Source organism: Papaver somniferum, unplaced genomic scaffold (assembly GCF_003573695.1).
Source record: "Papaver somniferum cultivar HN1 unplaced genomic scaffold, ASM357369v1 unplaced-scaffold_158, whole genome shotgun sequence".
NCBI classification, from domain to species: domain Eukaryota; kingdom Viridiplantae; phylum Streptophyta; class Magnoliopsida; order Ranunculales; family Papaveraceae; genus Papaver; species Papaver somniferum.
Genome location: NW_020625264.1, coordinates 3,603,655 through 3,610,823, shown reverse-complemented (window position 1 = coordinate 3,610,823; position 7,169 = coordinate 3,603,655).

The window sequence follows — 7,169 nt, the reverse complement described above, 5'->3', positions numbered from 1 at the left end:
AAAACATTTCTTACCATATACATGTTGAGTTTACCGGATATGACGGGTTTTATCTTTTGATTATGATACAAATGAAGGAAATAATTTCCTAGTACGTCATTTTTTCCATATCTATATTCTTATAATTTTCTTCCCTTATTTTCTATATTTTTCACTTAATATTATGATACAAATGAAGGAAATAATTTCTTAATACTTCATTTTTTCCATATCTATATTCTTATAATTTTCTTCCCTTATTTTCTATATTTTTCACTTAATATTATGATACAAATGAAGGAAATAATTTCTTAATACTTCATTTTTTCCATATCTATATTCTTCTAATTTTCTTCCCTTATTTTCTATATTTTTCACTTAAGTATATTAAATTAGGATCATCCATGCCATCATTGGATGAACAGTCTGGCAGCTACGTTATGCGGCAACGGCATCGATAAGCTAGGTGATGTCTGATTTGTTCTTACGCCTGCTCTGTCTGTTCCACTTCCAGCACCAGCAAGGTAGCCCCTACGAATCTGGGCCGACTCCGGATGTAACTCTGATGACAAACGGCATTGGGGTACAGGGCCGTCTCTGAAGTGAAAGAGATCGAAACACCTTTCTATCCAAAATTCCACACATAAATAGAATGTACTTAATAGCATTGAAATGAAATAATTTGTGTCGCAGTTTAAGAAGAACGTATGATAAAAAGTGTCAGGAAGTTGGGAAGTTTCCATCAAAAATGAAAACAAACACATAACTACTGAGAAATAAACCACACTGATTAACAAAATGAAACAGAAATAAAATTTGAGGACTAAACTGCATCCAAAAGCAGACTAAAGAAAATAACCATCAGCCAAATACTCTTTCACTTCAAAATTTACGATGTTGTTTTCCCGTTCTAGGTAGTTCTTGACATACCTGCAATAAAAGAAGAAAGGAGCTCAAACAAGGAAACTAAAACGAAAAATGTTGCAGTCGACAAGTAATTATTAATTTAATATGTACTAAATTGCAAGTAACTCCAGTCAAGCATTTTATTTTAGCATATGTCTCATGATCCAAGAGTATTAATTTAATAACTACTGTCTTCACAAATAGATATGAAAATAAAGAAGTTATTTCATCCATGAGGGAGGATCCATGGACCCTCTTAGATGGACAAGGTCGGACAAGATTTGTGCCATTTTGTCCGGCAAACTCAAACGAAAATGAATTGAAGTCTAGTTTATTAATATGTTCCTATTATAAGACTTTACATTCCTACCAAAAATGAGTGCAATTTGAGATACCAAACTTGACCATCTACCGATCTTAATGTCAACCGTTAATTTTGAACGACTGATATTCAAAGAGGTAGATGGTGGTTTTATACATTTCGAATTGTGCTCATTTTTGTAGGAATGTAGAGTCTTATGAGAAGAATATACCATCAAAATATTAGACTTAAAATCATTATCATTTGGGTTTTGCGGAGAAAATGGTGCAAATCTTGTTAGACCTTGTCTATCTAAGAGTGTCCATGGATCCTCCCTCTCCATGAGTTATCTACATCTACTGTATAAAAGAAATAAAGAAATAAGTACTATATGCACTCAACCCAAGTCTCAAAATCAAATCAAATAAGTATAGATGATAGATCACAATTAAAATTGAAGAACTAGCTTGTTAAATTATGAACAAAGGGAAACGACTAACCTGTTGGACAGAATTTTCTCTTGTCTCTCCGATTTCAATCTTATTTTGAGATTCCTGTCGATTGCCTTGTAGGATTTTCGTTAGATTTAAGAGAACTAGAGAAGTTAAATTATCCAATGGGATTTTTTAAGTTCCATTACAACCAAAAAATATTGTGAATTAGTTGGGCCCAATACTGAACACCGCATAAAAATATGCCTTCATGAATGGGACGCCTTGTGCAAGAGCACACCTTGCACTCCTTCAAAACCGGCCATGTTGGGGTATGTGCAACAGATGATTGTGGGTCTTGTACAGAGGTGCATAGGAAGTGAAGGACTCACCAGGTACTGCTGGTACACTTACCGATTTTGGAAACTATGTTGCCGGGACATGGGACACGGTAACAACGAAACGACATGATTGTAGGGACACCTCAAATTTAAAAAATAAGGCTATGTGGACACGTCATTATAGTATGCATTAAACATAAACGAAAATAATTGATGAACCGTGATTTTTGTAGCGTGGTGAGTACCGTGTGAGAGGGGATAGGACCACTCATGCCCCACCCCTATCCCAATGCAGAGAGGGTGACATTTACGACGTCAGATCCCTCTCGGTACACATCACGGGACTGAATCACGGTGTGTGTATCATTGTTCAAACATAAGTTTGTAGACGCAAATTTTAATAAAGATAACCCTTAACCAACAGTCACTTTAAATGTCTAGTGATACAATATTATTTTATAACATAACCCTTCACCAACAGTTAAGACGCAAATCTTACTAATATAGAGAAAAGAGGTAATTCTTTGGTGAAGCCTTTTCACATGACAATAATATCCTCATCAACTAAGCTTTTAATCAATATTTATACATTCACAGGAATGCCATTGTTTTAAAAATAGATCAAAAAAATTAAAACTTAGATATCTTTAAAAATACACATCGGATTTTTGTTAAATTAATATTTTTGGAAATCTCTTTATCTATGTAATGAGTATAAACAAGAATATTAAAAAAAAATAATTTTTTTCTTCACTATTATCAAATTTGGTGTTGTTAAAAAAATCTAATTCAAACATGTGCATCGCACATGTGATCTTACTAGTTTTAATAAAGATAACCCATAACCAACGGTCCCTTTAAATGTCTAGTGATGCAATATTATTTTATCACATAACCCTTCACTAACAGTTACAAAACTTTCAAACGTCCAAATAGATGCAATGCGTAACAACACCGCCAACATCTGCCACATTCTTACATTGCTTCCATAGCGACTACCTTCTAATATTTTGGAATTTTTTTCCTGATCTCAGTCATAACAACTAAAAATGGGCGACCTAAAATCACCGTTATCTGAATATAAGAATCCTGAACATGCTGAGCTAAAATAGAGAGGATGAAACACTAAGAGAAACGTTGTACTTCTGACTTCAAGGCTCGATTGATATTTGTGATAAAAATCATTTCAACCGTCCCAATAAGTTGGTTATTGCATACGGGAATATAAGTCATTGTTTTCATTTTCTTTTTTTTTTTGAAAGAATACCCATGGCATTCCTCAATGAATTGTTTTCAGGATAGAATGAATCCCTATAACGACGTCATTGGATTGAAGATTTGTACCCCTTGACCTAACCAAGAACAAAAACTAGGATTCTGATGATTCTTAAATAGATAAAGAAAAAGTATTTGATGTTCTTCGTACTTGAATGAAACCAATCATCAGTATTTTTAGGGGACTCGTAACTATTGGAGATGCCTCTTCTTTCCAATAGACATCAATAATGCCTATTGGGAATTTATGTGTCTTATGTGAACCATCACATCCTTTGGATGTGCATCTTCATCTCCAACTAACATCCATCGTGTCTGTTAAACACAGGAGGCTCTCCCGTCGTAGCGGCAAACAAAAGACGAAAATCATTTTATTTTTTATGTTATTAAATATATGCGAAAATCCCCATTATTTTCAATAACCAAACAAACATGAAATAAAATAAAATAGAAAACTTACAAAACTGGAGTGGCTGCATCACTCAAATGTCTGCCTACATACCCAAGTGGGATCACGTCGACATATTTCAAGTTCAGTTAGGAAATACGCATCGTCGTAGAAATCAATACGTAAATGATAGGTATATTTTGTATTTGAACCTTCACTAAGTGTAAGAAATTCAAATCTTTATCGAGGTTGGTTGGTGAAACCAGTCCCAAGTACCCCATGTAATAAAACTGGAATCTCCCCACGTAATGATATCAGAGGTTGTACGCTATGTAGTCAAAACGTTAAATTCCATGTGATTATCCTGCATTCATGAATCTTATTTAGAGAACAGTCTTTTTCTGTTAGGAAACGTCCTGATTTCCATACTCATATAGATAAATCTCATAACATTTTCTGGGATACACCTGTAAACGATAATAGACATGTTAAGGATTGATATCCATCCCTTTTCTTGCAGAATCATAGCACTAAAAATGACATGAGAAAGTTTTTACTTAGTGCGCCATAATTACTTCCATAACTTGCTGGTACCACACATTGAATCTTATTTATCTTTTTTAAGAAATAGGTTGGGTTTTTGCTATGAAGCACATTATATATCTGTTTCGAAATCTATGACCATTTCGAGTAGTGCTGGCACATTAAGGCGAGGTGCGACAACCAACGATAATAGCAGCATGAAGCAATTTCAAGATCATATAGTTACATTTACTTGAAAATATACTTCAATTTTAACAAGGGGTTAGTCAAATGAGATTTCAAAGACTTTCAAAGATTTCTCAAATCCATTGTTAGTCCATTGAGATTTTTGGTGCGTCTCATAATGTCTCTTGTTATTGGTTAGAGACTTTTTTAAGTCATTTAAATTCTCTTAAACTCCATGTTATTGGATTAGGATTTCATAAGTGCTAGTTAGTCCGATATCTTTGTTGTTCAAATGAGAATTGGAAGTCATTGATTTATTGTTTTCAGAGATTTGGAGAGACTTTTTTAGGAAAATAGTCATGGAAGAAATCTCTCCTCAAGAAGTGATATTTTTGGAGACTTGAAAACTTGGGAAATGTTTTCTTTTGAGAGTAGGATCAATTCTGATGACCAAGTAACCAACTATTTGCGCAGTAAAACAGTGGCGAAATTAGCATAGCATTTAAAATGAATGTAGGATGAGTGAAATAAACCATAGGCATAGGGAAACGGGATTTATTTTGACAATAAACACGTATTTTATCGGGTCTTCATGGTATTTTTATTAAGTTTATAACATGCATAATAAAGTAACATGTTAATGTTTTGAATTTTTGATTAAATATTATACATTTACTTTTGTCTTTACAAATCACAGAGAATCTCTACAAATATTAATTTTTGGTTTCTACAAGTCACAAAGACTCATTAATATACTCCCAGAGAATCATTGGAAATTTTTATATTTTTAGAGAATCTCTGAGAGTCATTCAAATAAAAACCCATGAAAGTCTATAGAAATATCAGTTGACTACCCATGTAAGTGAAATCCACAGTGAATATATTTACTTGACACGATCTATATTCCAGATCCACCTCCGGCATACATTATTTGCTTGAGGTGATACATTTACTCGAGATGAAAATATACACCAATTTTCCAGACCTGGATCTTAGGAATGGCTTTATAATTGACTTCGCCATAACCACTCAAAAGTCAACGAAGGAACCACTTTCGAAAGTGGAGGTGCGGGACACTCGCCTACTACATTTCCTTAACCAAGAGCATATTTTTCCACTGCTTCATTGGGTTAGATTTACTTGAAATTGGAGTATAATTGATACAATATTTGATATAATTGATGTGATCTTCACACTATTGCAAGGAAACTTAGTCATTCGTTCAAGTTGTTATGCTTAAGCTGGGAAATGAAGTTTGTTCGAGACTTCCCAAGTAGAGATGGTCGTTCAAGATGTTAAGCTTAAGCTTGACATCGGCCATTAAGCAAACCTCGGTAAATGTTTCGGCCCTTAGCAACTCCACCAGCTTCGGAACGTGTGCAACCTGTAGGTACACGAAATAGGTTCGCCACGTGACGGACATAAAGAAAAGAAATAGGGATAGAAAATTTCACTAAAATATCCCACTCAGAAACTTGTCAATTCAAATGTCAGAATTATCTCGTCGTCGATTGCCCCTGCGAAGTACAAAGAGAGTGAGTGCGGAAGCGAGGAGACTCGCACCAAGTTGAAGTATCCAACAAGATATCAAGAACGAAGTCGTAAGGGACGATGTAAGATTACTTGGCTGAAAAGAAAATTCACGAGATAGATAAATTATGGATCAAGAAAGAGACAGGTGTCCCGACAAGCCCATGTGAAGTAAGCGAAAGAAGGGAAAAACTTTATGGAAAACGGTATGGGCGAAGTGTAAAGCGTTACTGCGAGAACGCGATGAGATAAAATGAGATGTGTTCCATTAGGGTAAGATGACCTATAAATAGAGGTCCTGGGCAATGCATGAGAGATGGGATTTTCGGAGAGTGGGAGAGCTTAACCTAGGGAGAGATATTTGGGTTTCCTTGTATTCAAGAACTTGTATGTTTGTTACTTTGAATGATTCATCAATAAGAATTTTCGGTGCTTGCATTACTTAATATGTCTTAGATCTAGGTTACTGTCACTTTGGGTGTGCTACTGGATTTCCAATAGTTACATTTTGGCGTCCAGAAACAGGGAACTTAGATTGGGGATTCATCCTCATCTAAGGAGTGGAGAGAAGCTAAAGTTTTAGGAGTAATTGATCTTGGCGAGATGTCTTAGCTAAAGTTGTAGGAGTAAGATATTTTAACAAACATCCCTTTTAAGATTAAGTTTTAGAGAAAAATCAATATTGAAATTAGGATAAGTCGATGACTAGAACACCAGATCGGGCGGCACACATGGTAGCAACGAGGAGAAGCAAGCGACTGGATGCCAAAAGATGAAGAAGAAGGGAAAAAGGAGGAACATCAGCTGCAGGAGAAAGGCAACACGTGAAACAGCGGCATATTGAGAAGGCCAACGAAGATCATTTTCGAGAGGGTTCTATACACACTTCTGACACATACACCATCGCATAAGAAGAAACGACTCGTGAGGAATTTGAGGAGAATATCGGTGAAGAAGACATGACGTTGGACCAGCTGAGGAAAACGCTCCGTCTTGAAAGGGAACAAGATATGGATCTAGCGGAGCAGCATGCCCGATTGATGAGGCAAAATACCAGGTTAATGTTGCAGAATCGTCAATTGAATGAAGAAGCGGCAACTGACGTCGCAGATTCGAGATGAACGTGATATCATCAGGCGAAGAAGAGTTATGATGAAGGAAATACACCCGCGAGGACGACGGAGGAGAGAAGATTAAGAAGAACATTGGAAATATCAATCTTGGAAGATCAAAGACGAAGATATGAAGAAGAGCAGAAACATGAGGAAAATTAGAGGAGCAGATAAGAGGAAAGACAGCTCGAATTCAAC